This window comes from Poromitra crassiceps (assembly GCF_964638095.1).
Source record: "Poromitra crassiceps genome assembly, chromosome: 30".
NCBI classification, from domain to species: domain Eukaryota; kingdom Metazoa; phylum Chordata; class Actinopteri; order Beryciformes; family Melamphaidae; genus Poromitra; species Poromitra crassiceps.
The window spans coordinates 7,304,579-7,322,078 of record NC_139652.1 but is presented as its reverse complement, the minus strand read 5'-3'; positions in this window follow the sequence as shown (position 1 = coordinate 7,322,078).

The following is a 17,500-nucleotide window of genomic DNA, read 5'->3' as shown; positions in this document are numbered from 1 at the left end:
ACACACACACACACACATACACACACACACACACACACACACACACACACACACACACACACACACACACACACACACACACACACACACACACACACACACACACACATACACACACACACACACCTACACACACACACACACACACACACACACACACACACACACACACACAGCCAAACATCTGGGTGGTCTTTCAAGAGCTACAAGGGTTAATGACAGTTATTTTTAAAGGGATTGGCTGCTAAGCCACAAACACACATGTCAGTGCATACACGCACACACACACACACACACACACACACACACACACACACACACACACACCCACACACACACACACACACACACACACACACACACACACACACACGCACACAACTAGGCCTACTACTACAACAGTACTAAATTCCTTTGCCAGTAATTAGTTCAATAATGAGAGACTAATAGAAAGTATAACAAGCTTTAATGATACAACAAATTAATTTTGGCGTATGACTCCATGATATCATGACGCTCTCCTGAGATGATGAGAGGGCGTCGTCAGTGAAGAATAGGATAGGAAATCCCCCCATAGGGAATTCTTCAATCAGGAGGCATGACGATGGTGGTGGTCAGGGGAGGAGGTGGGGCGAAAACAACTGCTTCAGCGATAATGATCAGCAACTGAGGATGACATATAGCACATACGCAGCATATAGCATAGTAAAACATGGACTCTGATATACTACGTTGGTTAGGTGGTTGGCTCAGCAGGAAAGGAATAGAGCTTGGGCTGATTGGTTATTGCCACAGAGGGGAAGCAGTGTGCAACTGAATGGATGAGGAGACAGCATGAATGAAAGGGGGCGTGCCTAACAATTAATGAGTTATACAACCTCAAAGAAATGGGGCATGCACTGTAATATGAACTGAACTGGGCGTTGGCTGCTAAGTAGTCTTCATTATTGAAATTTGTTAAAACATCACTTACTGGCATAACCCTCAAACGATGGAAATTAACCCTGTGTTCTCTGAATAAATGTGAGGTAAAGAGTAAACATCCAGGAGGAAAACATGTTGGAAAGCTTGGTGAGCACACTGCTGTTTGCCTGCTGAACATCTGCTACACCAACACCCCATGTGTTCTCCATTGTCTTGCTATGAATAACATCTACAGTACACACTATATTAATTTAAGGGTCCAATCCGTAAGTTCTAACTATTACTGACACCGGTGGCCGTTGGGGGACCTGCAGGCAGCATGTGCTAAAGCTGGCGTCCGTCCACAGTACTCGCATGCGCCCAGCAGCTGCCTGGCTAAATAAAAACAATGACAGCAGAGGTGTTGGTTCCTTTGTAACGTTAGTTGATCAAAGTCACTTGAAAACGGCAACCTGGACAATTTATCAGCCAGATCAGCCTCGAGACGGGGTCCTCTCGCCATTCCGAAGTGTCGGCATTCCGATCATTGACTTCTATGCTTTCGGAGAGGCGGCCCTTTTTATCTCCAAAAAAGGTTTCGCCATTGCGAAAGATATTAGGTCCGCCATTCCGACATAGCATCTTGAGTTATTTAGCCTACAGTGGTGGGAGAGGTTAGGTTTAGGGTTAGGGTCTGCAGGAGGTTAGGTTTAGGCGTGGGGGGTGGGAGAGGTTAGGGTTAGGGTCTGCAGGAGGCTAGGTTTAGGCATGGGGGGTGGGAGAGGTTAGGTTTAGACGTGGGGGCTGGGAGAGGTTAGCTCCAGCCGGTCCCCCGGGTTAGGGTTAGGGTTCTTTCGCAATGGCGAGACAGATCTCCATTCCGAGTCTAATGCTCGGGCATTAGACTTTATGGGGCAGCAGGCTATTTCCTGGCTTCAGGAAATAGCCTGCTCCCATGTACAGTCTAAAGCCCCGGCATTAGACAGGAAATAGCCTTCTCCCACGTACAGTCTAATGCCTGGGCATTAGACTGTACGGGGTACGGGGGAGTAGGATATTTTGTGGCTGATGTGAGCTAGACCAACCGGAACAGTCAAACAATGTTCCAGAAGCATAACAGTAGTAACATTAGGCATATTAGGCATGCCATCATGTGTGAACATCAGCCAATGTGAAAATGCCAGCAGGCTAGTAGCCTATATATAGTATCAGTGCTGTCCATTCAGCTCAGGAAGGTAACGTTAGTAGCCTAATGTTATATATTGACTGCTATGTGTGAAAGGTGCCAGACCACTGACCACACAAGCACTGTCCCTGTATGTTTGATCATTGCATTTTCTTTTCACAGACCGAAAAAAAGAAAAACCAATGCTGATTTCATGTTGATTTCATTTTCATTTAAAAATGCACAAATGAAAATAGTAGGTGAATGCAATGCTGTTGGACTTTCCCACCAGCACCTGAATGTGACATAAAAGTCATGGCTAAAAAGCTACAATCGCCCAATGGCGGATATTAGTGGATCTGGATCATCACCGAGAGCTGGAACATCGCCAAGAGCATTTTCCAGCCTAATGCCTTTGTTGCTTTTTGAGATATTTTGCCGACAGACAGGAGAGAAAACAATAACACACACACACACATACACACACACACACACACACACACACACACACACACACACACACACACACACACACACACACACACACACACACACTCACACACACACACACACACACACACACACACACACACACACACACACACACACACACACACACACACACACACACACACACACACACACACACCGAACAAGAAGGAAACCAAATCTAATCTTTTGCAACTTCACAGTTCTTCCACTATACTTGGATTGTGCAAACTTTCCAAGTCTGTTTGCCCAGAGTGTAAGCATGCTGTTTTTCTAATAAAAAGGTTTTTCTTTAAGGACTCACTCACCCCAAGTGCAACTGAAGTTTGGTTTTTGATCTGTGCACAACATACAACCACTATATATATATATATATATATATATATATAATGCATGTTCCGCTCTCCATAGACTGGTGATCTTCTTGGGTCTATTTTATGACAGAATTATCCTCACTGACTCTTCAAACTCCAAAATTCAAAACTCATTACTAAGACTAAGATTCAGAAATTATACTACGGGTCGTTTCAAGCCAAGCAATCTGATTGGTCACAGATGTGTTCCAGCTGTGCTAAACCTCAGCTGGCCATGCTTCGTTGGTTGCTATGCCAACTCTTGCCATAACCACCAGGTAACCATGGAATCCTTGTTGTTTTCTCTTCTCCATTAGTCTCAGTAAAGTCAATGAGAGAATGTTGCATCTATATAACATAACATCATGCTTTTAACTGCTGTGTAAGATCCATAATACCCAATGATATACTATGTATATTATTTCTATATTAGAGAGTTTGGGCCCTATCTGCCCCCTGGCCTTAAAATAGCGTTCAACGCCAGGCGCAGCCCTATTAGTGGGCGTGGTCAGGCGCAGTCCATATTTTCCCCTCTGCGCTAAACCCATCTGTTAACCACTTAACCACGCCTTTTAAGCGTAGAATTATTCACAGCGTGCTCATTGGAGAACTGCAGTAAACGAATCACAATTTTCCATTTCAAGCTCCAATTCCACGGAGCGATCCAGTCCGGTCGGAAAAGCCCGACCAAAGCGCTCTGAGCTCCCCCCCTCCCTCTTTCATCCCCATCTGTCTCAAATAGATTGGAGAAAGTTTGGGCAGAATGATATCCTTTTCTCTCGCTACCTTTTCTTCCCCCCCACTGCACAGGTAGGATGATGCAACAGCCTCTGAATGACAGGGGCTCAAAACTACGGTATAACAACTTTTTTTTCATCGGGTCATTGTGCCGTGGGTGCATCCCCGGGGCCGGCACGCTGTATCTGCATCTCTCCTGCATCTCCGCTGCGTAATTACGCACGCAGTACCCACCAATTTAGTCCGTCATTTTCCCCTTGGCGCACATAAAGAAACATGCTTCCGTCACTGTCTGCTTGATGGCGAGAGAGACTTCAGCTGTATGCTACTCGTGACAAAACCAGACATCGAATTTTCAACAGTTAACTTTTGCAGTATAGGCCTACAGTAGGTTACTGGCGATATCCCCGGCGCACTGTATAAGGCCTGGTTTTGAAAAGCGCTAAGCGCTAAATTAACGCCAGGGGGGAAGATAGCGTTAGGCCGGTATTTAAGGCCGAAACGCCTATTCTGGCCTATTCTGGCACTGCGCCACGCCTCTTCGGCGTTAAGCGCATTTCGGGGCCTAAAAACATGATGCTATCTTCCCGAGTCAGGCGCAAAGCGTGTTTTTTTGCGTTTAGCGCAAAAAGCGCCTAAGGCCAGGGGGAAGATAGGGCCCCTTGTGTTATAAGGTGATATTATAGGCTATATTAGTATAACTGGTTGTTGGTTGAAAAGATTTGACTAAATCCTAAATCCATCCAGGTTTGATAGAAGTAAAGGCATGGCTGGAGTGTATGGTCGCTAAGATGACAGCAGTTTGTGTGTGAGCCTGTCAAAACAGCTGCTGGTTTTGTTTTGGGAACCAACACCGTTCCACCCCCACTACACACACACACACACGCATGCACACACACCCACACACACGCACGAGCGCGCGCGAACACACACACACACACACACACACACACACACACACACACACACACACACACACACACACACATGCACCCACGCACCAACACCCCTGTTGAGCCAAGCAACCCAAATTGTACCCAAGGAAAGAACGCTGCTTGTCACGCACCTACCCCACCCACTCCTTCAAAACAAAAGCCAATCGCTTTTGGGTTTGCATTCACACGGGGGTACACACACTCGCACGCATGGACACACACACACACTTGCACGCATGGACACACAAACACACACAAACACACACACACACACACACACACACACACACACACTAAAGAAACACATTCAGGCACTCACAAACAAATACTTGTAGCCCTCTTGTCTTGCCACTCAAACACTGACACATTCTTTGTTTGTCATGTGTACAAATACACACATATACAAACACACACTCCAACTTGTCCACACACACACACACACACACACACACACACACAACCACACACACACGCACACACACACACGCACACACACACACACACACACAACCACACACACACACACACACACACACACACACACACACACACGCACGCACTCACTCACACATGCACATTCAAGCACACGAATAAACACTTACGGCACTTGTGTAAAAGAAGAGACAAACTTGGTCGTGATCTCAGTATGTTACATACTATGTACAGTAGTTATAATAATTGCATGTCTGTTGTGTGTTTGTGTGCGTGCTGTGCTGTGTGTGTATATGCTGTGTGTGTATGTGCGTGTGCGCGTGTGTGTGTGTGCGCGTGCGTGCGTGTGCGTGTAGGTGCCAAGGGCTGGACCAGGGCCCGGTGCCAACTTGGATAAAGAGCAGATGGCGACCCTGACAGGGCAGAAAACCTCCAGTTCCCACATTCTCCTGTTCTATTCAGCCTTCACTCCTATACCTCCAATGGGAGCATGTGACAGCGTTAGCCTAGATTTATACTTGAATGCACACAGCCATTTATAGGGCTAACAAAAAAACGTCTACTCTCTTGTGCATCCTATTTCTTTTCACGGGGCGATCATACAAGTTATGGGAACGGGGGGTAACCGCATTAACCAATCAGGGGAGAAACAGACATCCTTCAAGAACAGAATGACCCCTTGATAACCAGTGTTGGGCACGTTACTTTCAAAATGTAATATACTACATATTACTAGTTACTCTCATTTGAAAGTAATAAGTTACTTTACGATATTACTGTCTGTGTAGAGTAACTCATTAGTTATTACACTACTTTTGCATTACTTTCACCAAAATAACAGCAGTAGCAGAATGACATCGCCGCCCCGGAACCATCCCGGAAAATAATTTAAACTGTCTTGAAATCAGTGTAAACAATCCAAGATTATAAATGTTATCCTTTTCCTTTTTTTTATTGTCATCTATAGTAGTTATTTGCATGAAAACACACAATTTTATCAGGAAATTATTGTATCTTTATTTAAATACATGCTTTGATTTAAAAAAAAAAGTAACTCAATTTGTAACTTGTCTTACTTGACAAAGTAACTGGTATAATATTACTGAAATCCTATTGGTAAGAAGTTATATTACTGAGTTACTGCTAAAAGTAATATATTACATGTGATATGTTACTTTTGTAATGAGTTACCCCCAACACTGTTGATAACGGAGTGGATGGTCTTATACGTGTCCATGTGAATGGGCATTGTGTGGCAGCTAATGGGCTAAATGGGCATTGTGTCTATAGGAGAAGGAGGGCAAAACACTTTCAAATAGCCGGCTCCTGCTTGTTTTCAACACATTTCAGTTACAATTAGGTGCCGTCAAGTTTGGACTCAACCGAGGCGTCTCCGCAACTATCAATCACGCTAATTATTTGTGCTTTATTTCCATTTTGCATTCATTTCCATTTGTCTCTTTGTCGTCGTGTGTCAGCGTCGGCTCAGCCAAGCTGCTGTGTGTGTCTGTGGCTCAGGAGGAGGCAGAGCGGCTCGGCCGCTAATCAGAAGGCCGGTGGTTCGAACCCCGCAAGTGGGTAAGATACTGAACACCAATTGCAGTGTGAGTGTGAGTGTATAGCTTCAGCTGCAGTGTGAGTGTATAGCTTCAGGTGCAGTGTGAGTGTATAGCTTCAGATGCAGTGTGAGTGTATAGGTTCAGATGCAGTGTGAGTGTATAGCTTCAGATGCAGTGTGAGTGTATAGGTTCAGATGCAGTGTGAGTGTATAGCTTCAGATGCAGTGTGAGTGTATAGGTTCAGATGCAGTGTGAGTGTATAGCTTCAGATGCAGTGTGAGTGTATAGCTTCAGATGCAGTGTGAGTGTATAGCTTCAGATGCAGTGTGAGTGTATAGCTTCAGATGCAGTGTGAGTGTATAGCTTCAGATGCAGTGTGAGTGTATAGCTTCAGATGCAGTGTGAGTGTATAGGTTCAGATGCAATGTGAGTGTATAGCTTCGAGTGCAGGTTGTCTCTTCTTAGTTATTCCAAAATGAGTTAATTACCATTTTGAAAATAAGTGCTACCCACTTTGACAAATTAATCTCTGGCATGAAAGCAGAGCACCTTACATCAACTATACAAAGACGTCAAGTCAAGTCAAGTCAAGTTTATTTATATAGCCCTAATTCACAAGCATGTCTCAGAGGGCTTCACAGAAAGTATGTCTAGCTGATTCTAGCTAACACACAGTAACAAGAATATACAGAATAAAGATAACATTTGAACATTTGAAGAAAGCAGGAGAGTGGAGGAGGGAGGGAGAGGGAGGAGAGGGGGGAGGTGGGGAGAAAATAGGAAATGTGGAGAGGTGGGAGGGCGCAGGGGAAGGAGAGCAGTGGGAATGTGAGAGAGGGGAGAGGACAGAGAGGAGGAGAGAAACAGAGAAGGAGAGGTGGAAGGGTACAGGGGAGGTAGAGTAGAGGTAGGGTCTAGGGTGGAGGGAGGGAGGGAGGAGAGGGGGGAGGTGGGGGGGAAATAGGAAATGTGGAGGAGGAGAGGACAGGGGAAGAGAGATGAGGGTGCAGGGGAGGGAGAGCCAGGGTAGGGGTAGGGTCTAGGGTTGGGGGAGGGGAGGGAGTAGGATACGGGCCCGGATTAGGGCGAGGGTGGGGAGAAATGGGAAATGTGGAGGAGGAGAGAACAGAGAAGGAGAGGGTGCAGGGGAGGGAGAGCAGGGGGAATGTGAGAGGGAGGAGAGGGCAGAGAGGAGGAGAGAACAGAGAAGGAGAGGTGGGAGGGCGCAGGGGAAGGAGAGCAGTGGGAATGTGAGAGAGGGGAGAGGACAGAGAGGAGGAGAGAACAGAGAAGGAGAGATGGGAGGGTACAGGGGAGGTAGAGTAGAGGTAGGGTCTAGGGTGGAGGGAGGGAGTAGGATACGGGCCCGGATTAGGGCGAGGGTGGGGAGAAAATGGGAAATGTGGAGGAGGAGAGAACAGAGAAGGAGAGGTGGGAGGGTGCAGGGGAAGGAGAGCAGGGGGAATGTGAGAGAGGGGGGAGGACAGAGAGTAGAGGTGCAGGGGAAGGAGAGCAGGGGGAATGTGAGAGAAGGGAGAGCAGGAAGTGGCAGGGATTCAGGAAAATAGGGGAGAAGAGGAGAAGGAGCAGAGGGGGGGGAGAATGAGGAGAGAGCAGGAGAAGGGAGGGGGGGGCGGTGGGATGTGGGGGAGGAAAGAGCATGGAAAGAGAGGAGAACAAGAAGGGGGAAGAAGGGAAGAAGCGGGGAAAGGGGGAAAGAGAGGGGGGGGGGAGAAGATCAGACAACTGACTACTCTAAGCATTAACCAGAGCTAACTGGGACATAGTATCTAGCTAATCTACAGCCTAATCTGGCCTATCCTACCCTGCTCTAGTCTGATTTTAGCCTGAACACTAACAGGTCAGCCTTAGGCTGTAGCTAATCTATCGCCTACCTAAGCTGTTCTAAACCAACCGGCAGCCCTCGACCAGTGATGAAGAGCACCGATGCCCCCCGACCCGGCCCCCGCCCACATATGGCGTGGGAGGGAAGGCCAGGCCGGGACACAGCGGCACCCCCTCACCCCCAGTGAACGCAAGAAAACCTTTCCACCATATGGATCGCCGCATGGATTGCCCCAGTGACTTGGCTGAGGAGGAACCTTGTGAGGTCGTTGTGCTAGGGGCCAATTGCTGCGGCCCAGGCGGACCCAGCCCCCACGCGACCCGCCCCCCCAGCCCCCAGCCACCAGCATAGTGACCGAGAGCGTGAGAGCAGGCCACGCGGGGGACGGGCCCACCCACCAGGCCACAGCAGCGGACCCCCATCTGGGGACTCCCCTCCGAGACAGGCCGAGAGATGCCGGGCTAAACCATGCACAGAGTTTCCGATAATGAAACTCTGTGAATGGTTTAATATGGAAATAAAATGTACAAGAGAACAGAAAATTGAAAATGTAAAAAGAGTCCAACAGAAAGGATATAGAAATGTAATTTTTAAATTATCCTAAGATCAGGGAAGGGAGTTGAAAATCTAAAAAGTAGAGTCCAAAAAGAAATAGAAAATGCAGTCTTTAAGTGTTCGTAGGTTTAGAGAATACTAGTTAATTAGCTAGGTGACAAAAGGGTAACAAGATTGGGAGTTCCATGAGGATGATCTGAGGAATCCAAGAGTCCGCGTTGTTGAGGCTGGGGGGGGGGGGGGGGGGGGTCCCCCCCTTCCCTTAGGCAGGCAGGTGACCAGGATGATGAGGATAGGGGTCGGTGGTGGTGAAGAGCCCGGGGTGTCAGACAGTAGATGGAGTAGCGGGTAGATGGCCTAGGGTGACGACAGGTGGCTAGGGCGATGACGGCCGGACCTAGGGCTGCAGCGGCGGGGGTGTACGTCAGGCCAATGAAGGACACCTGAGGGGGAGAGAGAGAAGAGAGCGGGGGAATCTGCGCAGAGGTGGAACTAACTCTATAGACAACAATAAAATTAGGTCAAAACAAAATTTATTAGGATTTTTTAGGATGACTAATACTATACTGCTAATTCAGGTCTAGGTAGTCTAGGTCTAAGTTTAGACTGATACTGCTGGCTTGTGATAGCCCGCTCAGCAGTTCAGGACTAAGTTTATTCACCAGCTATTTGATTTTATATCTGAGCTACTGGATCGGCTGATGCCATATTATTAAATTAGGTCAAGTCTATGTTTATACTGATACTGCTGGCTTGAGACAGCCCGCTCAGCAGTTCAGGACTAAGTTTATTCACCAGCTATTTGATTTTATATCTGAGCTACTGGATCGGCTGATGCCATATTATTAAATTAGGTCAAGTCTAAGTTTATACTGATACTGCTGGCTTGAGATAGCCCGCTCAGCAGTTCAGGACTAAGTTTATTCACCAGCTATTTGATTTTATATCTGAGCTACTGGATCGGCTGATGCCATATTATTAAATTAGGTCAAGTCTATGTTTATACTGATACTGCTGGCTTGAGACAGCCCGCTCAGCAGTTCAGGACTAAGTTTATTCACCAGCTATTTGATTTTATATCTGAGCTACTGGATCGGCTGATGCCATATTATTAAATTAGGTCAAGTCTAAGTTTATAATGATATTGCTGGCTTGAGACAGCCCGCTCAGCAATTCAGGATTGTATGTACTCAAGAGCTAATAAATATTTCTAAAGAATGACATCATCAAGCACAACTATCAAGCACAGCCAAATGATTGGGAGAATAAATGGGTTTTGAGTCTAGTTTTGAAGATTTCAATGGAGCCAGCTTCCCTAACTGACAGAGGAAGCTGGTTCCAGAGATGTGGAGCACGGTAAGAGAATGCTCTGCTACCTGCTGATTTTTTCTTAATTTTAGGGACGGTAAGATAATTACCGTCCTGTGAGCGGAGAGTACGCGTGGGAACATAGGGAATGATTAGCTCAGATAAGTACGGAGGTGCGAGCCCATGCAGGGATTTATAGGTTAACAGAAGCACCTTAAAGTCTGATCTGGCCTGAATTGGGAGCCAGTGGAGGGAGATTAAGACCGGAGTTATATGATCAAACTTCTTAGTTCTAGTTAGAATTCTAGCAGCGGCGTTTTGCACGAGTTGTAATTTATTTGTGCTACAAAGTGGAAGGCCAGAGAATAAGACGTTACAGTAGTCGAGTCTAGATGAAACAAAGGCGTGTATTAAGGTTTCGGCATCCGTTGCATTTAGCAAGGGACGGATCTTTGAAATATTGCGGAGATGAAAGAAAGCTATTTTAGTGATATCCTTAATGTGAGCATCGAATGACAGAGTAGGATCAAAGGTAACACCTAGGTTTTTCACCTTTGAGTTTAGAGTAATTACGCAGTTCTCAATGTTCAGACTAAGATCAGTGAGAAATGGAAGTTGGGTTTTTGGGCCAACAACTAGTAGTTCAGTTTTGTTGGCGTTTAGTCGTAAGAAATTATTTGACATCCAGTCTGTAACAGCGATTAAGCAGGATTCAAGATTAGCGAGTTTAGAGCGATCGTCTGGTCTAATTGGTATATAAATTTGGGTATCATCGGCATAACAGTGAAAGTCAATGCCATATCTACGGAAAATTTCGCCAAGAGGCAGTAAGTAAACTCCAAAGAGTAAGGGACCCAGGACTGATCCCTGCGGTACACCAAACTTCACTGAGGAGAAAGTGGACATGATATTTTTATATGAGACACAATGTGTCCTATCAGACAAATATGACTTTAGCCAGGATAGGGCAGTGCCCCGGATACCTACGTAGTTAGATAAGCGGTCTAGGAGGATCTTATGATCGATTGTATCGAAGGCTGCGCTTAAGTCTAATAAAATGAGAAGAGAGGAGAAATTAGAGTCGGACGCGAGGAGAAGGTCATTGGTTACTTTTGTAAGAGCAGTTTCAGTACTATGGAGTGATCTAAAACCAGATTGAAAGGGATCGAGAAGTTTATTATGCGAGAGGTAGTCAGTTAATTGTGTTGAGACTACTTTTTCAAGAACTTTAGAGAGGAAGGGGAGATTTGAGATTGGCCTGAAGTTGTTAAGAACCTCAGAATCAAGGTTTGGCTTTTTAAGTAGAGGTTTGATCACAGCAGATTTGAAGGAGGCAGGGACAGTGCCAGAGGAGAGGGAGCTATTGATAATGTTAAGTAAGGGGGGGCCTAGTATTGGAAGGAGTTCCTTAATCAACTTTGCAGGGAGAGGGTCGAATAAACAGGTTGTGGATTTAGATGAAAGTACAATTTTTGAAAGTGCATTTAGGGAGATAGTCTCAAAATTCGAGAGTATAGTACTCTCGTCTAAGGTTCTAAGGACAGGGCTAGGAAAGGGGTTAGCACCCTTTGTGAGTAATAGAGAGTTGCTAATTTCATCTCTAATACAGATAATTTTACGGTTAAAGAAGTCAAGGAAATCATTAGCTGTAAATGGAGAGTTTGTATTGGGGGATGGTTTGCGAGTAAGATTTGCGACCGTGTCAAATAAAAATTTAGGATTATTTTTATTAGTGTTAATAAGATCTGATAGGTAGGAGGCTCTTGCAGCGGAGAGCATACATTTGTATTTTAATAGGCTATCACTCCAAGCTAGTCGATAGACTTCAAGCTTGGATGATCGCCATTTACGTTCTAGTTTTCTGCATATTAGTTTTTGTGCGCGTGTATCGTCAGTATACCAAGGCGAGGGTTTTTTAGGGCGACGGATTTTAGTACGTAGAGGTGCGATAGAATCAAGCGAGGCGAGTAGGATTGAATTAAATTGATTTGTGAATTCATTAATGGAGTCGATCCGCTCTGGGAGAGAGGAAAGCGGCCCCGATAACAAATCAGCGAGTTCAGTGGGAGTAGAACTATCGATACGCCGGGCGGTATAGGTATCAGCTAGGTTTGATTGCCGGAGGGGCAGGTCTATTTTAAATTGAATGAGATAATGATCTGACAGTGCTGGAGGGTAAATCATGACTGACAGATCTGAGACGTTAATCCCACGAGCAAGGACGAGATCAAGCGTGTTGCCGTTAGAATGCGTTTGTTCATGAACCAACTGAGTGAAGCCAAGGGTGTCGACTAAAGATAGAAAGGCTTTGCAGAGTGGGTCAGCTTTACGGTTAACATGAATATTGAAATCGCCAATGATAAGGATATTATCCGTGCGGGTTACGAGGTCAGAGAGAAAATTGGAAAATTCATCCAGAAAAGATGAATAGGGCCCAGGTGGGCGGTAGAGCATAACTAGGTAGAAGGCTCCGAGGCCAGCTATATTAGAGTGTCTCATAGTAAGTATCTCACAAGATAGGAGCTTATACTTTTGATCCTGTAGAAGACCTAGATTTGAGTTATAAATTAGGCCAACGCCCCCACCATTTCTTGACATTCTGGCAACATGCGAATTGTCAAAGTTAGGGGGGGAGGCTTCAATGAGTGGAAGAACAACGTCCGGTTTTAGCCAGGTTTCGCATAATCCCATAACGTCAATATTATGTTCAATGATTAAGTCATTGACGAGGAGGGCTTTATTGGTGATTGATCTGATATTAATGAATCCAAATCGAATAGATTTATCATCAATATTAGTTAATTTAGAGCATTCGATACCAAGAGTAGATTTAATCTCAATGAGGTTGGTGTTTGACGTTTTGAGGGGTGGACGAGAGCGGCGTGAGGGGACGGAGCGACGAAGAGAAACTGTGCTAATTTGAGAGATCGTGGTATAATACGGAGACGGAGCGGCGGTGGTAATAGTCGGATTAATAACAATAAGATTTGGGTTAGGATATTGCAGAGCGTTTATGGGTCGGTTACTAGTAATAGTGCGGCGCGGACGGAGCACAGTCTGTATTGGATAGACTAAGTTAATTGAACTAGCAGACTCCATAACCGCACAAGTAGAACTAACAGGCTGTCTAGCAGCCTGTGGCCCTGCATGTTGTGGGTGAAACTGTCATTCAAGGATAATAGTCTGGGTTTGCCGTAGGCAACTATCCAGGTTTTTTGATAAGGTGCTAGCACCCAATGGGGTAGGGTGGATGCCATCCATCTTAAGCATGCCAGTCATGCTTCTAAAAGAGGGCCAGTTATCTAAGAATAGGTAGCCCTTATCAGCACAGTGTTTGGCCAGCCAGTTGTTGAGCCAAAACAGCCTGCTAAAAATGTCAGAGTTAAGTGTGACAGGGAGGGGACCAGAGACAATTAATGGATGCCGACTCATCTTGCTAGCAAAAGCACAGGTCCTAGTTATGCTGTGCTTTGTGATCTCCGATTGTTTAAACCTGGCATTGTTGGTGCCAACGTGTAGTATGATGTTATCATGGGTAGCCTGGGTAATTGTCTGTTTATGGCTATTTGTTAGCACCCTAAGAGTAGCTTCAATGTCGGGTACTCTGGCCCCGGGCAGACAAACTATCTCGGCTGGTGTGTTAAGCTTGATATTGCGGGTTATAGAGTCTCCAATCAATAGAATAGAGGGTTTAATATTGTCGGGCGGAGTGGACGACACAGCATGCTGAACAGGAGAGTTAGCAAGCGGCGTGAATCTATTTCGGATCTCAACCGAAGTGGTTTGTTGGGAAACGGGCTGCACAGCGGCGGGCTGTGCACGTTTAACGCCACGGCAGTGTGAGACAACTGTAAACCCATCATCCACAGACTGTGGGGCCAACGAGACATTGGCCGGGTTGTTCTGCTCGTGCTGCGGAGTAGCATTAACGGGGGTACCAGCTGGACCGCAGCTAGCATCCTCGCTTAATTCACAATACACATCAGCTACTGAGGTACATTGTAAATGATCAGGGAAGCCAGTCTGGTTAAGTGTAACAAGACTATCATTAGGTGACTGGCGTTTATCGTTCTCTAGTTGGGAAACACGGTTTTCTAATAGATTAATCATATCTAAGAGAGAGTGGATAGTAAGAATTGGATCGATCTTACCCGATTCGGGAGGGAGATGGCTGGCGTTAGCCATGTCCGGAACGTGTCGTAGTGCTGCGGCCAGAAGCAGCTCACGCCGTTGCGGTGCCCGGGGACCTGGGGCCTTGGGAGCAGAGGCTGGTAGCCTAGGTTGACGCCGGGGCAGTGCGGGCCAGTCCGGGGACCTGAGGCCATTAGGAGCAGAGGCTGGTAGCCTAGGTTGACGCCGGTCCAGTCGCTCGGATGTTGTGGCTAGTTGTTGTGCGATGAGGACCCGGGATACTGAGGGAGCTGGTGTTGAAGTAGTATCAGGCAGCAGCTTGAAAATAACTTCATCATCCGAAGGAAATGAGCGTGATTCCACGGATCCACTAAGCGTAGTCGTATTGGATAGTCCCGTAGCATGGTGATTATCCGAGGGGGAGAGCGAGAGCATTGTAAACAGTTTAACGTTAGCTGTTAGCTGGTGGCTAGCAGCTCTTGTTTACGTTAGCCTAGCAGGCGGCTAGGCTAACGTTTGGCGATAGAACGGTTGTTTCAGATGTCCGCGGATTGAGAGAGAAGAGTTATTAAGTAGCGATGTGATATCGCAGGCAGATAAAAGATAAGATAGCAAAAGGTAGGCGAGGAATTGGCAAAATAAGTCGTAATAGGCAGAGCTGAAAACACCGGTATCACACAGCGTCGCCGTCTGCTACGTTTCTGTGGACTGGATGATTTGAAATATTAATAAATATACTGGTAACAGTTTGTTTTCAGTATATACAGTGTGTAGCATTAGGACAGGACTTATTTCACAATCAAAAGCAGGTGGACATTTTATCTCCCAGAATGACAAACATTTCTCCACATCTTGTCTCTAGACAGACGGAGAAGGGGTGGAGGTGGAGGTGGAGGAGGGGGGGGTCACCAGACAGACATGGGGAGGAGGAGGATATGGGCGAGCGAGATAGAGGCAGAGGAGGGATGGGAGGAGAGAGAGAGAGAGAGGAAATGAGGGATGTGTCTGAACAGAGAGACAAAGAGGAGCGGCTGTGGGATGAGTGAGTCGTGACCGCACCTTCTGTCTTCACACACACACACACACACGCACGCACACGCACACGCACACACACACACACACACACACACACACACACACACACGCGCACACACGCGCACACACACACACACACACACATGCACGCACGCGCACGCACACACACACACAACCTTCTGTCTTCATGCACTGCTGGAATCCCCGGCCAAAGGCCAACATCTGCCAGGCAGAGTCCTGCGTGGGTCTGATTTTCAAGACCCGGCCCCGCCCGGCCCGGCCCGGCGACGTGCAATACCGATCCCGCCCCAGTAACCCGCACATAATGACCAATCAGTACCGCAACCCCCCCCCCCTCCCCCGCAGACATGAGACCCGTGCCCCGACCCGGAACCACATATATATAATAACCGTTAAATCTGCAGTGCAAACATGTTGTAGTGACCCTAACCAAACTGCCACCGTTTCACACGGGAGGCGAACAGGAGTCTTTCTGGCCGAGACTCGTCAGCTGATGTACGTTAATTAGCTTTTAGCAGCTGCTAGCTGACTAACCAGCTGGTTAGCTCTGCTATCAGATACTACAGCTTGCTTGTACAGCAAGCAAAGTGACTTACCAGTTATTTCCAATATGTCCGGTATAATCCATACTGCCTTTATGATCGCTGTTGCAGTAACGTAAATCCACTTTTACAACGTTCAACTTTCACGGTATCCATGTTGTTGCCTGTTGCTATGAAAACAGCCAGTGTGTATGGTTGTAGTGGACGCTAACGTTTGCCTACTACAGTATCTGTCCGACTCGTATTGTCTCCAATAATCACCTGGACCCCGCAGGCCGCAGCTGAGTTTTGAATGTTTTTTTTCAGTCCATAGCATCACACAATGCACGGTATGCATACTTGAAATGATGTCGGTTATGTAAACAAAGCGGAAAACATGCGTCAGAAACTAGTCTCTTCCCTCTGCCTGCATCTCAGACCAGCTGCCAGACACACCCCCTGCAAGACACACCCCCTGCCTCATGCTTCAGATTACCGTAAAATACTGAGAATTCAGTCTGAGCGCAACAGAAACATACATGGCTCCTACGTTGTTGCCTTTTTGCAGGACTCTGCTGCAAGGCCATGCAACTGAGAGGTCGGCGACCATGTTTGGAAAGTAGTGCGGGCTACCTCTTTTCCTTCCAAAAAGACTGATTATGTGCATTTTGGATTAATATTTCATCGTGTGGTGAGTACCCGAAGCACAACATGTATTTTGGCGCCGTGAGATGTGTGTTTTGGCAGATTTTTAACAGCTGTACCATTACCCTCCATTCTATGGTGATACTAACTAACTTCACGACTGTAGCTCACTGTGAACTGAGCGGACAGTGCCGCCGCCGGTAAGGTATAGTGTATCTTGGTTATGTGGCAAATGAGCTAAACTCAGAAAAAGTGGAGTATCCCTTTAAGTTCAGTTACTCTAAGAGAGACAGTGAAATTCCACTAATGTGAAAGAGGAATGTTTAGCTGTTTAGCACTGAAACCACTTCTGAGCCCAACATAAGATATTTTATATCAACTATCTTAGACTGTATGATAGAAGGAGGAACGACAAACTTTAAACAAAAGCATTGTCATTTTATTGCCGATTGAGAAAGTTCAATAGCCAGTTCATGAAAGCTTCACATTTTGCTCTTCTGTCTTTCCCAAGAGAAATCCTCTGGTGCACAGGAAGCGATGCGTTTGACATTTCCGTCGGCAGCACCAGCAGTTTGGAATAAACAGAAGAAGAACTGGGTAGTGAGGTCATCAAACTTGTTCAACAGAGAACCCAAAGAAAAAGATGTCACAGTATTGGAGAAGCACAGCTTGATGGACATGTGATCTCCTGGAGAAGCACATCTTGATGGACATGTGATCTCCTGGAGAAGCACATCTTGATGGACATGTGATCTCCTGGAGAAGCACATCTTGATGGACATGTGATCTCCTGGAGAAGCACATCTTGATGGACATGTGATCTCCTGGAGAAGCACATCTTGATGGACATGTGATCTCCTGGAG